The sequence below is a fragment of the Castor canadensis genome, chromosome 3 (genome assembly GCF_047511655.1).
Source record: "Castor canadensis chromosome 3, mCasCan1.hap1v2, whole genome shotgun sequence".
Classification (NCBI taxonomy): domain Eukaryota; kingdom Metazoa; phylum Chordata; class Mammalia; order Rodentia; family Castoridae; genus Castor; species Castor canadensis.
In genome coordinates, this window is record NC_133388.1 from 165,804,350 (window position 1) to 165,829,709 (window position 25,360).

The window sequence follows — 25,360 nt, forward strand, 5'->3', positions numbered from 1 at the left end:
TGAAACAAATGCCTTTTTTGAAACTCAGTATTAGGTCTAAAATCTTGAGTGTAACAATTGCATGCTTTCTCCAAATGGTTCTTATTAATTCTGATGTTGTTTTATCAGTAGTATTATTTTTGAAGTAAGTGCCTGGACTATAGATCCTTACAATTAAGACTATTTTAAAAGAAATGTTTAATAATAATTTTAGTAAATGAATTAAAATGCTTCCTAAGGGTGAATTCTTGAAGTTCTCTAAATTTCATCATTAAAGATAATAATATTAAAATTATATGTGAGTGGCCTTTTCAATAACATTAAAAGTATTAAAGAAAACAAGTATACGTGGCGAAGGATGAAATATGTAATGGTTTCTGGATTTGTGTTTTTAAAACTAGACATAATTAAAATAAAGAATTTAGTAAGAACTAAAACTTAACAATGAATGACCCTCATTTAATGTAAAACATAATTGGGTGTGTGCTGCTGAATCAGATTTCTGTTCAGGATACAGTAACATTTCAATAATTTTCTTTAGCCACCAGGTGGTGCTGCCTATTTAAACAATGAAGTAGAGAAGAGAAAACTGAACAGCCAAGAATTATACAAATCCAAACAATATTTACATATTCACTAGATTTGGGAGAGGATGAAGACACTGGGTGTAGGGCCTCACACTTGCTAGGCAGGCTCTCTAGCACTCCAGTCTTGCTCCCAGCACTTATTGCTTTGGTTATTTTTGAAATAGAGTCTCCTTTTATTCCTGGGCAGACCTGTACCACAATTCTCCTATTTGTGCTTCCCTGGGTAGCTATGATGACAGGTGTGGACCACCTCATCCAGCCATTGGTTGCAATGGGGGTCGTTTGAACTGCTAGTGCAGGCTGACCTTGAACCATTGTCTTCCCAATCTCCACATTCCAAGTAGCTAAGATTATAGTCTTGAGTCCCTGTGCCCAACCTAGATTTTTTTGAAAGTACAGATTAAGTTTAATTTCTGTAAAAGAGGTCTTTGAGAAAATCTACTAGAAAAATCCAGGGAAGAAAAATGCACTGTCCAGATCAGATAGTTGTAGAACTAACATGAAATCCCATTTAATACAAAACTTAACCATGGATGTTGACCTTTTCACAAAAGAACAAAATAGCCTCATCCAACAGAATCGCAACCTATGAAAAATACTTATTTTTACCCATGAAACTTTTCCTTTTGTTTCTCAGGCAATGAAAAACAATTGCATTTTATTGCCTTTCAGAAACATTAGTAAAGCTAAAAGAAAATTGTTCCCTAATTCAACAAAAGATTAGAGCTATCAAGCAAACACCTTCAGTCTGTGTATCTGTAGATAGTGGAGTAATTATATGTGTGGAGAAGCCAAACTTCACCCCTATGCATTCATTCACCAAACATAGTTCCATTTAAATGTGGGGGAGTAAAGGACATCGTGAATACATATTTCCTGCCATACCACAAGTGAGTTATAAATGTGCTAACCATTTCAAGTAAAACGTATTTTACAATGTTTACTTTCTATGTAGCTGACGGAATTCATAACAATATGAAATATGACTAGAAAGAATACAGCTATAGGTTTATCATGAATTGTTGTCAAGCTATTTAAAGGAAAAAAAGAATAACTAACGCTTATTGAGTCCTATAGAGATGTTAGAAATTTTTCATTGTTTTCGTCTAATCCTCACATAACCACTTGGGTTTTATTATCTCCATTCCCAGCTTTGAAAAAAGATCTGGAATTCCAATTCAGTTTTGATGCTGGAAGCTATACTCTCCCTATGTTGGTAAAACCAAGGGAAAGGCAAGGTGCCACCAGCCTGCCCTCCCCTTCCTTCAGCAAACATGACTAAATGATCACCAGCTTCTTTGCCTCTGAACTCAGGAGGAGCCTGAGTTCAACTCAGAATACTGCTTTTCAAGTAGGTATTCTAGGCAACCAGGACCATTAACAGTAGACAGTCATAATGAAACCAATTTATCGTCCTGGCCTTTTCAGTCACATTGCTCCTAAGCAGACACTTATTTCTCAAGAATTTGTGAAGTTCTAGAAGCAATGATGAGTCATGAAGTGTGAAGCATTAACACTTAGAGGGTTTTTTTTTAATTTTAGTTTATGAAAAAAATCAAGTAAGCCCATATTTATTTGTAGGTGCTGTCCTGGCAGTGAGCAAACACCTAAATATTTTCTTAAATTCATTAATGCCTTGTATAGCATGAGATAGGCCAAGAAATACCTTGTTAATAGTAGATTTTTAATTATCAAAATAAACAGTGCAGTAATATGTAATAGCTAACATTTAATGAATCTTACCTTTTAAGCTGTCACCTGTTCTAAGTGCTTTTCATCTATCCCTTAGACAACCTTCAAGGTGTTCATTATTTTCATAGCCATAAAGAAGGTGAATATGGTTGATGTACTTTCTATAAAAGAATAAATATAGAATATTTAAACCTGTTGAAATCACCAAAAGAAGGGGACTAAAGTAGAAATAAGAAAAATGGAGGGGATGAACCATTTCAGGATATAATACATAGATACTTGGAAATTTCAAAATGAAACCCCCTGTATAGCTATGTTAAACAAATAAAAATATCTTTTTCAAACACAAAGGACAGGAATGTAAAACAGGTCTTGTCTGGGGTTTGGTATCATTAGGAAGAAGGAGGATATAAGGAAAGGGTGAAGGAGGGAAAATATGGTGGGCATATTATGCAGTCATGTATGAAAATGGAAAATGGTATTTGTTAAAACTATTCTAAGCAGTGGGAAGGGAGAAAAAAGGAGAACAATGCAGGGGGCGAATTTAACTAAGATACATTGTAAGCACTTTGTAAATGTCCAAGTGTACCCCCAGTACAATGATAACATGATAACAAAAACAAAATAAGTTTTTAAAGAAAGAAACTCAGGCAAAAATGTACAAACCAATAACTCCACAAAGGAATTTTGTGACAGTTTTGGGCCAATGTTTGGAGGTCCACAGCCTTAAGCAACTTTCTGCATTTTCTACTGGTTAGTGTGCTGATCCTGACTCAATGAAATTAAAGTAAACAGCGTGCCAATCACTAATTTGTTGTTTCTCAGCTACAATCCACCTTTTCCTACTTTGCTTTGTGATGCTGGGGCTCTGTGACTCTACCCTACACTTCTCTGCTTTGCTTGCTGATCCCTGCTGAGCTCTGCCTACAAGGGGCACTGGAAAGCTGAAATGGAAAGAAGCCCTTCTATTTGAAGACCTTGTAAGAAGATCCTACTTGGAGTAGGAGCAGTTGCTTCCTGTAATAGCTGTTGAAGCCATTTTTCAGTTTTCTTAATATTTACAGTTTTCTCAGTGCTTGTAGAAGCAGCCTCATTGCACCCTCCTTCAGAGACACTAGCACCAGCTGAGCATAAGTTTGCCTTGCTCAGATGACTGAGTTTCAGCTACTTGGGGCTCCTTTTCCAAGCTTCTGTGCTCTGATCAATTCAACCACTTCTACAGCCCTAGGAAGGCTAGCTTTACCTACTAGTTACAGCTCTGTGAAAACTTGTCACTTATTAGGTTATGGAACATAGGTTGAATTGTGCCCCCCTCACACACACCTAAAATGTTGAAGTCCTAACCCCCACATCCTTTGATGGTGATCTTATTTGAAAATGGAGTTTCTGCAGAGAATGCAGTTAAGATGAGGCCATTAGGGTGTCTCCTAAACCAGGAAGACTGTATAGTATAAAATAGGGAAATTTGGACACAGGGGCAGGTATGCACTCAGGGAGAGGCCATGTGAAGATGAAGACAGAGATCAGGGAGAAATATCCACAAGCCAACCAGCACTGAAATTGCAGCAAATTATGGGAAGCAAGGATGAAGGTATGGAACCAATGCTACCCCACAGCCTGAAAAGGACAAAATACTTTTGCCATCTGGATGTGAAATATCTAGCTTCCAAAACTCTTAGTACTAATTTATTGGAAGACAATAAATTTCTGTTGGTTAAGCCACCTTATGGTAGCCCTCTTTAAGAACTTTACTCCTAGTTACCAATTTTTAATGAAATTCTTTCTTTATTTGTTAAAGTAAATGTTGGGGCCTGATTCTCCTTGCTGAATCCTGAATATTATATAGAGAATCATGGACTCTGCTTTAGTTGTGCAGTTGTCTGCTTACATCATGCCATATGATGATTTAACTGAGTATCCAGTCATGGAAAAGTCAATATCTCCTGGAGTGGCACCTTCCCCTTTCAGTGGTCTTTAGGAAGGCTGCAAAGCAGGCTCTCAAATATTCGTCATGTGGAAGCTCGCACAAAATTACTTTAATAATTCAGTCCAGTATGCCGCCCCAAATTAAGCTCAAGCTCACAAGTCTATAATCTACTCCTCTTTCATTGAAAAATTAAAATTCTCTTTTCCAGACTTTCAGTATTACCCCCAATCTCTAGCAATGTTGAGTTCACAAAAGTGACTAACAGAATGAACACCGACTCCCTGAGAACCTTGGGATATGGTTCATCCAAAACAAAACTCGCTCAAAAGTACAAGTAACCTTCTCAAAAATGATTAATTCTCCTGCACATGGATTGTTTTTCCATGTGCTTTTTTAGGGTGGGGGAGGGGGAGGGGGGCAGGGGGGAGAAATGACCCAAACAATGTATGCATATGTGAAAAAAAGATTTTCTTCACTACACCACTGTGATTTGAAAGTTCTATTAATTGGCTTTAATGTTTTTAACAATCTTCATCTTGCATTGAGTTGCAGAATTACTAAAAAAAAAAAATTCCTTTGTATCTGGGCCACTTTCGTTAGTATGTTGCTGGTTAGCTTTTTTTTTTATTCTCACTCCATTAAAAAGTGATCTCTTTTCAGAAAATACTGTATGTAATGTTTATACTTGTGACATGCCCCATTCCCTTCTCACAGTTGTCCTCAAATAGGAGATTACTACTTAAGATCTGGTGTTAGGGTTTGACATATCTTTTCAACAGTTATGAGTATAACTTGAGCCTCTGCTTACACAGCTATTATAGAGTTTGAAGATCATAATTCTGACTCTCGCAGGCCCCTTGGACAATGGCATAATTCATGCAAACCCTCATAATTAGCCAATTTGAATGAATCTAAAATAGGTGAGTTGATTTGGAACCCTGGAAAGGATGATTGCAGGGAAGTAATGTTCATCTCATTAGCAAGGAATTTAAACATTTTCCAGGTGGCAGGAGTTCTCAACATTCTCTTCTAATTACAACTACCAAGTTTCAAGGCCAGCAAGTAACTTCACCTGCCAGAACTCTTCTCATATTGACAAGGTGGAGATAATGAAAATAGTTCATGAAATATGAAAATTTTTACTGTTGTGCTGGGGGAACTGCGGCATTTACAAAAGTTCTAATATATCATACTAGAATCACCCCCTCCACTATTCTCCTTCATTCTCCCTCCCCCATTCCTGGAATAACTTTGACAGGTATCATTTTTCCATTCACATACATGTGTACACAGTATTTTCACCATATTCAGTCTCCTTCACCATTTCCCTACCTCTTCCCTCCTCCCACCAGTACTAACCTGACCCTCCAGGCAGGACCTTTTCTGCCCTCCTGTTCGCTCCGATTTTGTATCACAAAAAAAAGAAAAAGAAAATAGCGACATTTTTGTTTAAGATAGCTACACAGAGGGTTTCCTTGTGGCACTTTCATATACATGTTTTATAGCCTGATTTGGTTCATCTCCTCAATTTTTCTTCTTTCTACTTTAGTCCCCTTATTATGGTGGTTTCAATAGGTTTAAAAATTCTATATTCATTCTTGTATATAAAGTACATCAACCATATTCACCTTTTTAACTTCCTTCTTTTACCCTTCCCCTCTTGTATATAATCTCCCCTTAGTGTGACCTGTTTTTCATAGTATTGCTATATTTGTATGAGGTCTATATTCCACATCTGAGATAAAACTTGCGACTTTTGGCCTTCTAAACCTGGCTAACTTCACTTAAGATGATGTTCTCCAGTTCCATCCATTTACCTGCAAATGACAAAATTTCATTCTTCTTTGTGACTGATAAAATTCCATTGTATTTAACTACCACATTTTCTTAATCCAGTTCTGGGGCATCTTGGCTGGTTCCATAGATTAGCTATTGTGAATAGTGCTGCAGTAAATAAGGTTATGCAGGTGCCTTTGTTGTAACCTGACTTACATTCCTTTGGGTATATCCCTAGGAGTGGAATTGCTGGGCCCTATGGCAGTTCTATTTTCAGTTTTTTGAGGAGCCTCCATACTGTTTTCCATAGTAGTTGTACTAGTTTACATTCCCACCAACATTCCTTTTTCCCACATCCTCACCAACATTTGTTGTTGTTTGTGTACTTGATTATAGCCATACATATGAGGATTTTTATCTAAAGCAGCATCTTCACTGCAGAATACTGTTCACTAGAGAATAACCAAACTAGAGAAGAACCAAAATGTACTACTGTAGAGACCGTTGTTCTTAATTACAAAAAGATTTCCCCAATGGAAAATCACTATAATGTGGGTTTTGCTTATCAAAAGTGATAAAATCAATTACTTCTTTTTTTTTTTTTAATGCTAAAGAAATTTGTTCCTGGTTCTTGGCAGGTAGGTAACTTTGAGTTTTAAGAAAGTCATATATTAAAGCTAGAATAAGGCAAAATTACATTTAGGGATTTTTGATATCTATGTTTGCATAATCACATTAAATAATTATGTAGTCTAAAATATACTGTTATTCCCCCTTTTCTTGCTTACCAGGATTCTTTCTGCAATACAGTGAATATTCTATTTGATGAGTAAGTCTCACAGACAGACAGACTTAACATTTTAAGCTCATCTTGGTCATGACTTATCAGCTCCCATATGTAGTAAGGATAATTAAGGAGCAAAAATGATAATTCTTCAAGTTTGGTTCCTATGTGCAGATGATGAGGATCCAAGCCACTACAGAAACCTTTTTTTTTTTTCCTGTCTAAAAAAATCAAAACAAGTAACTGATAAAAAATGAACAATATAGAAATGCAGAAATGCCCCTAGTTTTTGAAGGTATTTTTATATGTCCATTTACTATCTTGTCTGCTGAGAATTGAGAATCAGCTGCACAGCTACTCAACCATCTACTGGTTTAAGAGGGCAATGGCAAAATTTGTTTAATAATTCCTCCAAGCTAATTTTTCTTTCAGTATTTCCCCCTTTTTTCACATGTTTTCCTTTTCTTTTTGCCTTTTGATTTTAGATATAGCAGCTAATGGATAAAAGGTACCTCACTTCTACATTCCAGGTTAATCCCTACTGAGGAGGAGGTGGATTTAATAAACTGAAAGAAAAATGAGGTTTCAAAGTTACGTATGCAAAACAGGTTTTAGCTACAATTTTTATTCTTGTATCTACTGTCACACCATTGATTTGGACCTTACAAGTATACAAGAAAAAAACTGAATACTTTTTTTAGAAAAATTGCCAATCTTAAAAATGTGTAAGTATGGGCAATTTGTAAAACAGAAACTGAATAATCAATACAAAAAGATATATATTTTTCCCCAGTAATTAGAATCATCTCAGATATTAAAGACAGACCAAACTCCTCACTTCTGGTTTCCATGAGGTAACATATTCTCTTAGCAGTTCTGATCCGACTCCGTTCTATTGTTCACTTTTCCCCTGGGGAGGGGGAATGACTTATTTGCATGGCAAATTTGGGAAGGGCAGTCTCCACTGCTTAGTTAGGGTCTTTCTTCCTCTCTAGACCTTGTTGTCTATAGAAAGCAGTATTTGTCTTTCCTCCCTGCTCTACCCCTAGGGAGGGAGGCAAAGGTTGTTGAGAAGACCAGAGCGGCTGTGACTGGTGATTAAATTTTCGTTTTCTGGGTTTTATTTACCAAATGCATTTAGACCACACTTTAAATTTACCATCCTCCAGATTGGCCTCTGTCAGTAGTATTGATTTTAACTTGGAGTTGTCTTTATACTTTATTTTATTCACCTGCTTGTTTAGTGAGAATATGGATGCACTATTTTGGAAACTGTCTTGTGGAACCTAATACATTGGTCATAATTTACATCCATGCTCCGTTAACAATCAATACATACAGAGTCAAACTAATTATGCTGAGAGCTTGGATTTACAAAATTGAGCTCATCAAATCGGGACCTTAAAAACAGTTAAATAAAACTAAAAACATCTTTAAGTTGAAATATGGGTTTTGGTCATCCTTCAAGACTCACTTTATGTTTACTTATATTTCCTCATCAATGTGTCTCCAGACAGTATGAGTTCAATCTCTTCTTTCCCAGTCCTTCTATCACATATTATCCCTCTAGTGTACCATTTACCAAAATCTGCCTTGTCAGACAAGTGTTTGTGTATTGTTTTCACTGGAGACCAGGGGCCATGGGTTATTGTAATATTGTAATTATATGCTTCCTACCTATGTGCCCTGCATATAGTTACACTCAATAAGTATTTATTGAGATCAATTAAATCACAGTTTCCTTGAAAGCTAACAAAGAACAAACACAAATTGCTTTGGTAATAATTTAGAACTAAAGAGTCAGACAATAAAGTCACATTTATTCCACTTCTATAAAACAGTTATAGTTAAACTACATGCCTCTTGTGTTCTTTTTTTTAAACTCTGTGTTCTTTTTTTTCAAGATATTTCTGTAAAGTTTTACAGAAATTTAATTTCAGTAAATTAATTTAATGTTCATTTAACAATATTATTTAGAGTCTATGGTTAATCTTTCTCTACATGACAAAGTGTTAGGTAACAGAAATAATTACTTTCTGTAATTTTTTCTGCTATTTCTCCTAACATATATTTGAAATAATCTACTTTTCCTCTTATTCTTTTAGGAATTTAAGGCAATGTAGATAATATTTTTAGGATAGCAACTTATTGGCACAAAATGATTAACTCACATTAAATTCTCCTCATTTGACAATCACAACTATTCATAATGCATAAGAACTTCTAGTCAAGAATTTACAAAGAAACAATGATTTTTTTAGAATTTCTGGAACCTTGGAAGAAACAAAATTCTAAGAGCAAAATTCTTAGAACTAGAGAACTTGACAGATAGCCCTTGGTCCATCACTTATTAGTTAGAAATTTGGGTAAACAATTTATTGTGAATAGTTTCACATGCAAAAGTTTGTTAAAAACTACTTCGCAGGATAATTAAAATCCAGTAAGATTAAGTATGCTTATGTATACTGTCAGCTTAAAACTTTATGTAAGCATTAATTGTTATCATTATTTAACAAGGAAAACACTTGTAAATACTGCCTCTGGTCTCATGGTTACTAGAAAGATGCCAATAAATGATCTTCTTTAATTTCCAATTGATTAATAATATCTCTGATACTTTGACACAGGTGAAATGCTACACAACTATGCCTATAATACTTACTGGAATAGAAATTACAAGATCTCAAGAGATAAAACTCAGAGTCACAGCTTAAAGTCTCTAGAAACAGCCCATATCTTGCAATGAAATCAGTATATCAATAAATCTTCACAAGTCAATATAAGGTATTTGCATAGTAAATGATTGTACAAAACTGTATGTGTTGTTCCTAGAATTCTGATAATACTCAAGCTTCATTTGTGCAAATCATGATTCAAACCAAAACTGTTTGCCACAGTGTTAAGAGATGATATATAAAACCACAGATTAAATGAAGAATATCAGCCTTTTTTTTAGTCAAACAAATTCCTGAAGACATTTTATTTGTTAAAATAGTTTGCAATCACCAAAGTTGAGCAGGATTCCCCACCCCAGGTATTCTCCTTCAATGTCCTGATGGTGGCAGCAGAGCTGCTGCACAACCAACAAACAAACAGTTACACAGTGCATACATTCAGAGTAACACTCATAGACCACTCTATGAATCCAATCCCTTAATGTTACCAATCATAGTCTGTATGGCCATAAGTAGAAACCCTGGCAGTATTGATAGCTGTTTCTCATAAGATCAAGTAAGCTGTCTACAGCTCCACCTTCTGCTGTGTCCACTCTTTCTTTTTGCTTCACTCAACTCTGAGGCTCCATTGTCCAAAATGTAAGAAAATCAACAGACCTTGCTGGACATTCCTTTACTGTTCATAAAAATTCAAGGACAATTATGTTACCAGATAAAACATTTTTAAAGGGCTATGTCACATTGTGCTACAAGTAAACCCAGCAAAGTATAATTTCTGTCCTTAAATATTCTGTTACATAGTATGCTGTAGACATAGTCTGTGTGTTATATTGATTATTTTCATACAAAGTTTCTACTTGGGAGCTGGTGCAGTGGCTCAAGTGCTAAAACTCCTGCCTAGATAGTTCAAGGCCTTGAATTCAAACCCCAATACTATCCCCCAAAAAGTTTTAATTTTACAGTCATTAATATTTTATTTCCTCATTAGTCTTTTTATCCTGAGCATCATTTGTAAGCTGTTTACCAGCAGAACCTGGGTGACCAAAGCTGTAAAAAGATGAGGGGACTACTGAGTCCTGCTCAATAGCCACTTTAATGAAGTATACATTGCTTTTTATAAACTCCTTTTACACAGAGAGCATTTGGTCAGAAAAAGCATGCCAAATATTACATGTCAAGGTTACATTAGCACAGGGAAGCACAGTTAAAATTAACTCTTTGTTGTGTCTCCTTTAAAATGGGAACAGAGAAGCAGGAGAAGCACACGGTCAGCATAACTTTATTTACATCTGAAGGACACAAAGCCATCTGGGAACCTTGAATACTATTTTTCTGGATGTCTGGCTTTCTCACAAGGCCAGATGCCGACTCACACAGGCACAGTCCCACTGCTGGCTCCGACAATTCCCCCTTTTTTATTTTTTAAACATAGCAATCCCAGTATGACCATGGCTTTAGAAGTTTTGTAAGATTTTAATTGTCATTGGAGACAGGAGTATCCTATACAAAAAATGACAAGACCAACTATAGCAAGAATAACTTTTTTGATTGTGTCAATAATTTAGACACAACTTTAGTCATTAAACCTTCTAAGGGAGAGTGTTGCCATTCTCTTGTTAAGTTTATAGGGAACCAAACATCTTTTCTTGCCCTTAATATAAACAATGCTTGAGAGGACCAATTAACAGACAAATAATTGTTAACACAGGTGTATAATTTACAATCAAAGCAGTCAACACTTTTTAAAGTAAAATTAAAACTAAAAGTTCCAAGAGCTAAGACATATGGTAAGCTAACATATGCTTGTGTATAAAAAGACACATTATAATCAAAGACATAATCAGACCAGGAATATTTGCTTCCAGAAAAGTTTCCTTTCCAATAGGTCATTGGTGCAAAGACAGCAACCAATTTCCAGATTTCAGGTTGCTCTGGATAAGTAATATTTTGTATTAGCAATCAGGGCCTTAGGGATGACATTCCCCCATCATGTCATGCCATTAGTCCTTTCATATGCTGTTTTCTATGTAATAGACTGCTTTGCCAAATGATTTTGTTAATATAACCACAGACCATCCTATTCCAATCTTTAGGACAATTGTGTACAAAGCATCCATGAGGGCCCCAATCAATAAAAGAGAAATTATGAGTAGATACAAGTAACTTTCCAGCGCTGGCACGACAATTGCTCCAATGAGGAGGAGAATATTTTCAATGTTTATATGATATAGTCTTGTATGTGGTCTGCTCCATTTGTTCATCTTTAGGAATCTCCCTCTGAGGAGCGGTCATCACTTTGTTGGACATGTTTATTGGTTTTTCTGGGCCTGATGCTCTGAAGAGGAACACACAGTGTTTCAGGGGATCCATGGACATCTGTAGAAACACAAGCATAGCCCTTGCCCTTTTTAAGTAAGAGCCCAGGCAACCAAAAGTTAAAAGATTTATACCAAATCAGACTTATATGTCTGGCAAAGAGGGAGGTTCACCAAAATGTTTATCTGCTGCAGTCAAAATATCACCCTGAGGTAAATTTAAAAAATTTAAAATGAAAAGTGTTAATGCTAAGGTATCTTGAGGAGTTCCCCCTTTTTTATATTTTAACAATTGTGTTTTTAAAGTTCTATGTGCCCTTTCAATGATAGCTTGTCCTTGTGGATTATAAGGGAGGTCAGTGACATGAACAATGACCCATTCTTTAGGAATACATGCAGGAAAAGGCAATCCAGGTTGTAAAGCTCCCATGGTTACCACAGATGTATTTACATTTCTTAAATCTATAAGAAGTCTCCATTTTCCAGATTTTTTCTTAATAACAAACACTGGGGAATTCCAAGGAGAAAAGGAACATTCTATATGTTTGTGCTCTAATTGTTTTTGAACTAATTGTTTTAAAGTCTGTAATTATTCATTATTCAGAGTTGGTATCTGGCCTTGTGAGAAAATTCCAAGGAACTAAGGCAAAAGCCTCACTGCTGGCTCTGACAGTCATGGATTTTTTTTTTTTTTTATCAATATAAGAATAGTTTGTGAGTCTTTTTTTCTGAATCAATAGTTGTGCCTTTCATTTATTCACTAGCCCACTGATCTTCCTGTTTATACTCTTCATAGCTTCAATATTTGTGAGCCATTACCGAACGTATTATAGCATGTAAATAAACTTGCACCAACTCATTTGAAGAAAATGGTCACTTGGAAATATCTGTCAACTAGTTTATGTAATTCTACCATCAAACCAGCAGATGTTACTGCTGCAAGAATAACCTGACTTTCTGTTGCACCTGTGCTGAGAAGGACAATAACATTGTCAAAGAAATACCAATAATCTCAAGAAGTAAAGTAATCTAGATGATAGAAAAGTTCTTTCTGGGTTTTTGCTACTTCAGGTCAAGAAAAGGCACAAAGTTATCTTGTTTCTTGAGCAATCCTGATAATTGCTTAAGGTGTAGGTCTCACAGAAAGTTTATACTCAAAGCAAATACTCATTTTCTCAAATATTCTACAGTTCTACTCAAGACCCATTTCTTCAGCTTAAGGAAATGAAGTTCAGCATTGGCCTAATTCACTATTTAAGTAGGGTTGTCATCTTTAAATGACATCTGTTTAGGTGGTCATTTGGGCTTCTCCTTCTTTACAACTTTTCATTTATGCCCTTGTATTGAGACCTTTCTAGGCAAAACCATATACTAATATGTAAAATTACCATAGGGCTTTGTAGTTCACACAATTCCTTCAAATACATTTTTGTACACATTTTAATAACTATACTGAGAGAGGTGTATTATAAAAAACTTTTTTAAAATAGAAAATATTTAAATTGGTTAGAAAGTTCCCTACAGTGCAGGCAGCAACACTGCTACAGTGTGACTGTGTCCCTCAATGTTTATGTTCAGAAACTTCACCCAGAATGTAGCAGTGTAGGGAAGTGGAGCTTCATGAAAAGTTATTAGGCTCTTATGAGTGTAGTGATGTCATTATCACTGAGTGGGTTAGTTTCCAAAGCAAGTTTGTCCCTGTCTTGCTTGCTCTTGCCCTCTCTTCCCTTTTGCCTTCTACCATGTTGTGATACAGCAGCAAGGCCCTTGCCAGATGACAGTGTCATGCTTTTGGACTTTTCCCAACCTCCGGAGCCAGCAATGAAGTAAGTGTCTGTTCTTCAGAAATTATAAACTCTTGGATATTTCTGATACAGCAGCAGAAAGTTGAATTAAAATAAACACATGATATCTATATGTTTATAAATTTTATATTCAAATATAGAGTCTATGTGGAGCACAGGAACATGTAACATTGGTGAAGACAGAGAAACTGAATTTTTTATCATGACCTCATTAATTTCTATTTGTCTTTGGTCAAACTATTTAGCTTCTCTGACACTCATGTCCTTGTTAAAAAATATCAGCAGAGGAGATTCCAAGATAGTGAATAGAGGGAGGAAGCAGAAAGCATGCTTCCTAAAGTAAAATCTTGGAGAGACGCTGGAGATACACCTTGCAGGAAAAACCACGAAGGAGAGACAAAACTCTGACACTTCCACACCCCCAGCCTGCAAACAGCATCCCCACTCCATGTCAAATGGAGAAACCAGGAGGGCTCTTGAGCTGCCAGACACCAGGGCCTAACCTGCTTGGGAGAAGCAACCACCAGGTGAGCTAAGCATCATGCAGTATTTCCACAAACAACCCTGGGCCAAATCAGCATAGCCCCCTGGGCAGACTGACCCCCACCCAGAGAAAAAAACGAACTGAATAATAAATAAGCAGCTGAAAAAAAAAAAAACAACAGACATGTAGAAAGAGGGCGGGGCACCCTGAGCTCCAGAGAGTGGAGGAGGGGCGCACCCCACTGAACTGTCAGTAAACAAGCTGGCCAGAGAAGGCAGGAGTGGCACCACCTCCCCCAGTGTGCTTGGAGAGGGGAAGGCTTCCAACAGCACCTAAAGTGTGGCAGGCTTCACCGGAGAGTGGGGGAGGGGCACCTCTCCACACGAACTCTAAATAAAAAGGACTGCAATTGCAACAGGCAGGTAGGGCTGTATACTGGAGAAAACAAAAGGGGCACGCATCCAGGAGAACTCTAAATAAACAAAGCCTGCGGGGCTAGGTGAGTGTAAAGCTCATTCCTGAGACCTGCAATAAATAAAGCCTCCAGCAGCAGATGGCTGACAGTAGATGGCAGGTGAGCCGCAGCCTCAGATAGACATTCACAAAATTGTCTCCAGACCTTTTTTTTTTTTTCCTCTTCCTTTGATGAGACAACAACAGAACTAGGACTGGATGCTGAAGGACTAACTGAAACTATATTGCATTTGAACTTGGGATATTTTATGTTTTGTTTTGTTCCCCTTTGATGAAACAACAACAGAACTACTTCTCAGACACCAACAACAGGAATGGAGAATGAAGGACTAACACCAAAATTATTAAGACTGAAACTTTATTGCATTTGAATTTGGGGATTTTCTTTTTATCCTCTCTCTGTCTCTCTAATGCCTGTTTAGCATACTGTTGATTAGTACACTATCTCTCCCTATTTATTTCTTTGGCTCTGTTTTTGTTTGTTTGTTTTTTGTTTTGTTTTCTCTTTTTCTTTACCTTCTTTGCTTTCCCCTTCCTCTCACCCTTCCATTCTAGATATCACCATTGTTATTATTACAAGCTAGACAATACTGAATTACACACAGTACAGGGACAGTAACAATAGCAAGGGCAATGATGGGAAGATGGAAAAAAGAGGGAAACCTTTTCCCCCAATAATAAATTAGTACAGGAACCAGAGGGAAATGAAGAAAATAGATACACAGATCCAGACTCCAATAAAATGAAGATAAACTTTGCCAAAGAACCCAATGAAGCCCAAAGAACACTCTGGAAGAATAAATCGTACAAGTAATCAAGAAGAATTTTATAGAGATGATACTGTAGATGGTCAACCAAAATGTACAGGAGACATTCAAGAAATTCCAAGACACCAAAAATAGAGAATTTGAGAAAGCACAAGAACAAATAAAAGAAACTATAGAAGCACTGTATAAACACTAAAGTGAAACAAAGAACATGATAAATAAAGAGATAAATGAACTTAGGGTGAAAAAAGACAATATTAAAGAGGAAGTGACTCAGGATATGGAAAACCTCAGAAAAAAGAACGAAATAGAAATGCAAAACAGACTAGACTCCAACAGACTAGAACAAGCAGAAGACAGAATCTCAGAACTCAAAGATGAAATGGTAATTAAAGGAAAAACTGAAGAACTATTAGTTAAACAACTCAAGACCTGTGAAAAGAAAATGCAAGAACGTACTGACTCCATCAAAAGATCAAACCTGAGAATCATGGGCATTGAAGAAGGAGAAGAGGTGCAAGCAAAAGGAATGCATAATATATTCAACAAAATAATAACAGAAATATTCCAAATCTAGAGAAAACTATGCCCCTACAATATAGGAAGCCTCTAGAACTCCAAACAGACCTGACCAAAATAGAACTACCCCACAACATATTATCATTAAAGCAACAAGTACAGAGACTAGAGAAAAAATATTGAAGCCTCTAAGAGAGAAAAAACAAGTAACATACAAAGGTAAACCCATCAAAATCACAACAAACTTCTCAACAGAAACATTAAAAGCAAGAAGAGCTTGGGGTGAGGTCTTCTGGGCACTGAATGAAAATAACTTCAATCCTAGGATACTCTACCCAGCAAAACTATCATTCAGAATAGATGGAGCAATAAAAGTCTTCCATGATAAGCAGAAACTAAAACAATATGTGACCACAAAGCCACCACTACAAAAGATTCTTCAAGGGATTCTGCACACAGAAAGTGAAACCCAATATAACCATGAAAGGGCAGGCAGTACCAAACACAGGAAAAGAAAAAGCAAGAAAGTAGAGAGTAACATCAATTTAGCTACACACTATCAAACCCTCAAACAACTAAGACAACTAAATGACAGGAATCACCACATACCTATCAATACTAAAACTTAATGTTAACAGACTTAATTCCCCCATCAAAAGGCACCATTTAACAAATTGGATTAAAAAGGAAGCTCCAACAATTTCTTGCTTACAAGAGCCCCATCTCATTGATAGAAATAAGCACAGGTTTAGGATGAAAGGCTGGAAAAAGATTTACCAAGCCAATGGCCCCTGAAAACAGGAGGAGTAGCAATACTTATCTCTGACAAAGTAGACTTCAAACCTACATTGATCAAATGGGATAAAGATGGACCTTCCATACAAATAAAAGGGGAAATAGACCAAAAGGAAATAATAATTATCAACCTATATGCACCCAATGTCAACACACCAAATTTCATCAAATGTACCCTGAAGGACTTGAAAGCATATATCAACTCCAACACAGTGGTCATGGGAGACTTTAACACCCCACTATGATCAATAGATAGGTCATCCAAACAAAAAATCAATAAAGAAATCCTAGATCTAAGACATACCATAGAACAAATGGACCTAGTTGATGTCTACACAACATTTCATTAAACTTCTACAGAATATACATTCTTCTCAGCAGCCCATGGAAACTTCTCCAAAATAGATCATATCCTAGGGCACAAAGCAAGCCTCAGCAAATACAAGAAAATAGAAATTATACCATGCACTCTATCTGATCACAGTGCAATAAAATTAGAATTCAGCAACAAAAATAAAGACAAAAAACATGCAAACAGCTGGAAACTGAATAACTCATTGCTTAATGAACAATGGGTCATTGATAAAATAAAAGAGGAAATTAAAAGGTTCCTAGAAGTCAATGAAAATGAAAACACAACCTACCGGAACCTATGGGACACAGCAAAGGCAGTCCTGAGAGGAAAGTTTATAGTCATGAGTGCATATATTAAAAAGACTGAAAGATCTCAAATCAATGACCTAATGATACATCTCAAATTCCTAGAAAACCAAGAACAAGCAAATCCCAAAACAAATAGAAGGAGAGAAATAATAAAAATAATAGCTGAAGTCAATGAAATAGAAACCAAAAACCCATACAAAGAATTAATGAAACAAAAAGCTGGTTCTTTGAAAAAATACACAAGATTTATAGACCCCTGGCAAACCTGACTAAAATTAGGAGAGAAAAAACCCAAATCAGTAAAATCAGGAATGCAAAAGGGGAGATAACAACAAACACCATGGACATCCAGGAAATCATCAGAGACTATTTTGAGAACCTATATTCTAATAAATTTGAAAATCTTAAAGAAATGGACAGATTTCTAGATACTTATGATCATCCAAAACTGAACCAAGAGAACATTAATTACCTGAATAGATCTATAACACAAAATGAAGTTGAAGCAGCAATCAAGAATCTGCCCAAAAAAAAAAGTTCAGGAACGAATGGATTCTCTGCTGAATTCTATCAGACATTTAAAGAAGAACTAATATCAACCCTCCTTAAACTGTTCCACAAAATAGAAAGGGAAGGAAAACTACCTAACTAATTTTATGAAGCCAGTATTACACTTATCCCAAAATCAGGCAAAGACACCTCCAAAAAGGAGAACTATAGGCCAGTCTCCTTAATGAACATTGATGCAAAAATCCTCAACAAAATAATGGCAAATCGAATTCAACAACACATCAAAAAGATTATTCACCACGACCAAGTAGGCTTCATCCCAGGGATGCAGGGGTGGTTCAACATACGAAAATCAATAAACGTAATAAACCACATTAACAGAAGCAAAGACAAAAACCACTTGATCATCTCAATAGATGCAGAAAAAGCCTTTGATAAGATCCAACATCATTTCATGATAAAAGCTCTAAGAAAACTAGGAATAGAAGGAAAGTACCTCAACCTTATAAAAGCTATATATGACAAACCTACAGCCAGCAATATACTTAATGGAGAAAAACTGAAACCATTCCCTCTAAAATCAGGAACCAGACAAGGATGCCCACTATCTCCACTCCTATTCAACATAGTACTGGAATTCCTAGCCAGAGCAATTAGGCACGAAGAAGGAATAAAAGGAATACAAATAGGTAAAGAAACTGTCAAAATATCCCTATTTGCAGACGACATGATCCTATACCGTAAAGACCCAAAAAACTTTACCCAGAAGCTTCTAGACATCATCAATAGCTATAGCAAGGTAGCAGGATATAAAATGAACATAGAAAAATCATTAGCATTTCTATACACTAACAATGAGCAAACGGAAAAAGAATGTATGAAAACAATTCCATTTATAATAGCCTCAAAAAAAATCAAATACCTAGGTGTAAACCTAACAAAAGATGTGAAAGACCTCTACAAGGAAAACTATACACTTCTGAAGAAAGAGATTGAGGAAGACTATAGAAAGTGGAGAGATCTCCCATGCTCATGGATTGGTAGAATCAACATAGTAAAAATGTCGATACTCCCAAAAGTAATCTACATGTTTAATGCAATTCCCATCAGAATTCCAATGACATTCATTAAAGAGATTGAAAAATCTACTGTTAAATTTATATGGAAACACAAGAGGCCATGAATAGCCAAGGCAATACTCAGTCAAAAGAACAATGCAGGAGGTATCACAATACCTGACTCCAAACTATAGTACAAAGCAATAACAATAAAACAGCATGGTACTGACACAAAAACAGACATGAAGACCAGTGGAACAGAAAAGAGGACCCAGATATGAAGCCACACAACTATAACCAACTTGTCTTTGACAAAAGTGTTAAAAATATACGATGGAGAAAAGACAGCCTCTTCAACAAAAACTGCTGGGAAAACTGGTTAGCAGTTTGCAAAAAACTGAAACTAGATCCATGTATATCACCCTATACCAAGATTAACTCAAAATGGATCAAGGATCTTAATATCAGACCACAAACTCTCAAGTTGATACAGGAAAGAGTAGGAAATACTCTGGAGTTAGTAGGTATAGGTAAGAACTTTCTCAACGAAACCCCAGCAGCACAGTAACTAAGAGATAGCACAGATAAATGGGACCTCATAAAGCTAAAAAGCTTTTGCTCATTAATAGAAATGGTCTCTAAACTGAAGCGAACACCCACAGAGTGGGAGAAAATATTTGCCAACTATACATCAGACAAAGGACTGATAACCAGAATATATAGGGAACTTAAAACTAATGAACCAATAAAGAAATGGGCAAGTGAACTAAACAGAACTTTCTCAAAAGAAGAAATTCAAACGGCCAAAAAACACATGAAAAAATGCTCACCATCTCTAGCAATAAAGGAATTGCAAATTAAAACCACGCTAAGATTCCACCTCACCCCTGTTAGAAAAGCCATCATCAGCAACACCACCAACAACAGGTGTTGGCGAGGATGTGGGGAAAAAGGAACCCTCTTACACTGTTGGTGGGAATGTAAACTAGTACAACCACTCTGGAAAAAAATTTGGAGGCTACTTAAAAAGCTCGACATTGATCTACCATTTGATCCAGCAATACCACTCTTGGGGATATACCCAAAAGACTGTGACACAGGTTACTCCAGAGGCACCTGCACACCCATGTTTATTGCAGCACTATTCACAATAGCCAAGTTATGGAAACAGCCATGATGCCCCACCACTGACAAATGGATTAAGAAAATGTGGTATCTATACACGATGGAATTTTATGCAGCCATGAAGAAGAATGAAATGTTATCATTTGCTGGTAAATGGATGGAATTGGAGAACATCATTCTGAGTGAGGTTAGCCTGGCCCAAAAGACCAAAAATCGTATGTTCTCCCTCATATGTGGACATTAGATCAAGGGCAAACACAACAATGGGATTGGACTTTGAGCACATGATAAAAGCGAGAGCACACAAGTAAGGGGTGAGGATAGGTAAGACACCTAAAAAATTAGCTAACATTTGTTGCCCTTAACACAGAGAAACTAAAGCAGATACCTTAAAAGCAACTGAGGTCAATAGGAAAAGGGGACCAGGAACTAGAGAAAAGGTGAGATCAAAAAGAATTAACCTAGAAGGTAACACACACGCACAGGAAATTAATGTGAGTCAACTCCCTGTATAGCTATCCTTATCTCAACCAGCAAAAACCCTTGTTCCTTCCTATTATTGCTTATACTCTCTCTACAACAAATTTAGAAATAAGGGCAATATAGTTTCTGCTGGGTATTGAGGGGCTGAGTGGGAGAGGGAGGGGGCGGAGTGGGTGGTAAGGGAGGGTGTGGGGGCAGAGGGGAGAAATGACCCAAGCCTTGTATTCACATATGAATAATAAAAGAATAAAAAAAAAGATCCAACACCATTTCATGATAAAAGCTCTAAGAAAAGTAGGAATAGAAGGAGTGTACCTCAACATTATAAAAGCTATATATGACAAACCTACAGCTAGCTTTGTACCTAATGGTGAAAAACTGAAACCACTCCCTCTAAAATCAGGAGCAAGACAAGGACGCCCACGATCTCCACTCCTATTCAATATAGTACTGGAATTCCTAGCCAAAACAATTAGGCAAGAAGAAGGAATAAAAGGAATACAAATAGGTAAAGAAACTGTCAAAAATTCCCTATTTGCAGATGATATGATCTTATACCTTAAAGACCCAAAAAACTCTACTCAAAAGCTCCTAGACACCATCAATAGCTATAGCAAGGTAGCAGGATATAAAATCAACATAGAAAAATCATTAGCATTTCTTTAACTAAAAATGAACAAACTGATAAAGAATACATGAAAGCAATTCCATTTACAAAAGCCTCAAAAAAAATCAAATACCTAGGTGTAAACCTAACAAAAGATGTGAAAGACCTCTACAAGGAAAACTATACACTTCTGAAGAAAGAGATTGAGGAAGACTATAGAAAGTGGAGAGATCTCCCATGCTCATGGATTGGTAGAATCAACATAGTAAAAATGTCTATACTCCCAAAAGTAATCTACATGTTTAATGCAATTCCCATCAGAATTCCAATGACATTCATAAAAGAGATTGAAAATCTACTGTTAAATTTATATGGAAACACAAGAGGCCATGAATAGCCAAGGCAATACTCAGTCAAAAGAACAATGCAGGAGGTACACAATACCTGACTCCAAACTATATTACAAAGCAATAACAATAAAAACAGCATGGAACTGGCACAGAAACAGACATGAAGACCGGTGGAACAGAAAAGAGGACCCAGATATGAAGCCATACAACTATAACCAACTTATCTTTGACAAAGATGCTAAAAATATACGATGGAGAAAAGACAGCCTCTTCAACAAAAACTGCTGGGAAAACTGGTTAGCAGTTTGCAAAAAACTGAAACTAGATCCATGTTTATCACCCTATACCAATAGTAACTCAAAATGGATCAAGGACCTTAATATCAGACCCCAAACTCTAAAGTTGGTATAGGAAAGAGTAAGAAATACTTTGAAACTAATAGATATAAGCTAGGACTTTCTCAGTGGAACCCCAGCAGCTTAGCAACTAAGAGATAGCATAGATAAATGGGACTTCATAAAACTTAAAAGCTTCTGCTCAACAAAAGAAATGGTCTCTAAGCTGAAGAGACCACCCACAGAGTGGGAGAAAATATTTGCCAGCTACACATCACACAAAGGACTGATAACTAGAATATATAGGGACCTCAAAAAACTATACTCACCCAAATTTAATGAACCAATAAAGAAATGGGCAAGTGAACTAAACAGAACTTTCTCAAAAGAAGAAATTCACATGGCCAAAAAACACATGAAACAATGCTCACCATCTCTAGCAATAAAAGAAATGCAAATTAAAATGACACTAAGATTCCACCTCACCCCTATCAGAATAGCCATTATCAAAAACACCACCAACAACAGGTGTTGGCGAGGATGTGGAGAAAAAGGAACCCTTTTACACTGCTGGTGGTACAACCACTCTGGAAAAAAATTTGGAGGCTTCTTAAAAATCTAAACATAGATCTACCATATGATCCAGCAATACCACTCTTGGGGATATACCCAAAAGAATATGACACAGGTTACTCCAGAGGCACTTGCAAACCCACATTTATTGCAGCACTATTTATAATAGCCAAGATATGGAAACAGCCAAGATGCTCCACTACTGACAAATGGATTAAGAAAATGTGATATTTATACACAATGGAATTTTATGCAGCCATGAAGAAGAATGAAATCCTATCATTCGGAAGTAAATGGATGGAACTGGAGAACATCATTCTGAGTGAGGTTAGCCTGGCCCAAAAGTGCAAAAATCATATGTTCTCCCTCATACGCAGACATTAGATCAAGGGCAAGCACAACAAGCGGATTGGACTTTGATCACATGATAAAGTGAGAGCACATAAGGGAGGTATGAGGATAGTTAAGACACCCAAAAAACTAGATAGTATTTGTTGCCCTCAATGCAGAGAAACTAATGCAGATACTTTAAAGAGACAGAGGCCAATAGGAGAAAGGGACCAGGAACTAGACAAAAGGTTAGTTTGAGAAGAATTAATTTGGAAGGTAACACACATGTACAGGAAATCAATGTGAGTCAACTCCCTGTACAGCTATCCTTATCTCAACTAGCAAAAACCCTTGTTCCTTCCTATTATTTCTTATACTCTCTCTTCAACAAAATCAGAGATAAGGGCAAAATAGTTTCTGCCTGGTAGTAAGGGGGGTGTGGGGGGAGAGGGAGAGGGCGGGGGGAAGGGGGGAGAAATGACTTAAACATTGTATGCACATATGAATAAAAAAAAAAAGAAACATCAACAAGGAGGCCCATTTTTCTACCAGTGACTACAAGTTTTAATTGCTGGAGGAGCTATTACTGTATTGTTTTTGTCTTTTCTAACAAGTATATGTCTGGTAGAGAAACTCCCAACTCACATTTACACGACATGTTTGAGAATGCAGTGGGTTGGGAAATTTTAGTTAGCAGACAGATAGAGTTAATTTGGATAAGCTTAAATAAAGGAACCTGACCTACAAAAAAAATTGCCAATGATCAAGGGTTATTTGCTTGTGCTCAGCAGAAACATCATGACAGAACAGCAACACTTACATTATCTGGCCAATCTAGTGAACTCAAATGTCTAGACTGCCCAAATATTCAAAAAATAAAAACTGAGCAAAGGCCTTGGGCAGCACCAAAAGCTACCACAGAGTTCATGTACTTCACTCACAGGAATACCTATGATATTTTAAAAGTAAATCTAAAGGATTAGATGATCTAGTTTATGAACTTAAAAAATATGAAAGGCAATCAACAATGAGAAGACAAATGAAAACTTCTAGATATAATTTTGTTTGCATTTGTGACACAGCTGTGTAACTGGCCTTGCACTTGGTATCCTCCTGCCTCACTTCTCTGTTGCTGGCATTACGGTCTGAACCACCACACACCTCACTTAGAGAGGAATGTCTTGATGCAAGAAAAAGTTAATACTTTCAGCCTGAGAGTGAAGGAGAAAACAAAAGTGAAATCTAAATATGAGTGGAAAGAAACCTCGAATCCTGACATTCCATAGCAGTTTAATTCCTACCTGCTTGATTAGACATGGGAATTTCATTGCATAACAGCACAATAAAATACTGATGTTCAGAGTACTGACACCCATTTTGAGCAATGTATAGCACATTTTGAGAAGAGTCACCTTTTAAAAATGTTTAGGTTTGTAAGTGCTATGCTTCATTTATTTCATAGTTCAGCTTACAAAAATATTTCCTTTTCTTGATGATACTGAATTTCTAATGATTTCTGATTTATTAAAATAATATTTCCGAAAAGTACCATATTCTTAAACTACATATTTAAACTTCTGAGTCATTTATTCATAGTTATATTAATGTAGTGTTTACCCAGTTTATTCCATGTGCAGTGTGCATTGAGAGGTCTGATCTTTCTCTATTTTTCACAATCCTTCTCAGTGTATCAATGTAGCTATAATTTATGCAGCATTCTGCAGTACATTGTATGCTTTGGGACAACTCAGAGCAAGACGAAAGAGCACAAATTTGTTAACAAACCCCATTATTCCTCACCTTCTCTCTCATAATTCATGCAATGAATGAGAAAATGTAGATGTAATATATTATAAATCTATAGCTTATAAGAAATACACAAAGAAATGAAAAACCAAATGAAAACCTATGTAAATGTGTACTGTTTTCTAAAATGATATTATCAAATGTAGATGACAATAACTTTTGAATAAAAGGGTATGAGAATAGTAATCCTTTTTTTATTTTATCATTTTTACATTTACTCAAGTGTATATATTGTTTGGGCCACCTTCCCCCCACCACGCTTTTGGGCAGAATCTGTTTGGACCTCTTGTTCTCTGATTTTGTTGAAGAGAAAACATAAGAGATAATAAGAAAGACTAGCATTTTTGTTAGTTTGAGATAAGAATAGCTATACAGAGAGATTCCTAGCATTGCTTCTATGCACTTGTGTATTGCAGCCCACATTGATTCAGCTCTACTAGACCTCTTCACTACTTCCTAGTCACCTTCCCATAGCGGCCTCAACCAGTTTAAGATTACTATATTTACTCCTATACATTGAGCACATCAACCACATTCAAGCTTTAATTTTCCTTCCCTTTCCCTATTCTTCCCATGCACGTTCTCCCCTTAGTGTATGACACATGTCCAGTAATATTACTGCATTTGTTTCAGGTCTATAATTCACATATGAGGGAGAACATGTGAGTTTTGGCCTTCTGAGCCTAACTTTGCTTAAGATGATGTTCTCCAGTTCCACCTATTTACTTGCAAATGACAGATCTCATTTTTCTTAGTGGCTGAATAAAAGAGAATGGTAATCCTTTTTATTAGATCAAAATGTTCTGATTCAAATATCTCTAATGCTGCACTGGAAATGCACAATTATGATATCCAAGGCTAAAATGTTCCAAGAAGAGTTCAATCTAGATGACATATGAAAATATAATCCAAACTCATCTTAAGAATTTTATCCTCATTTT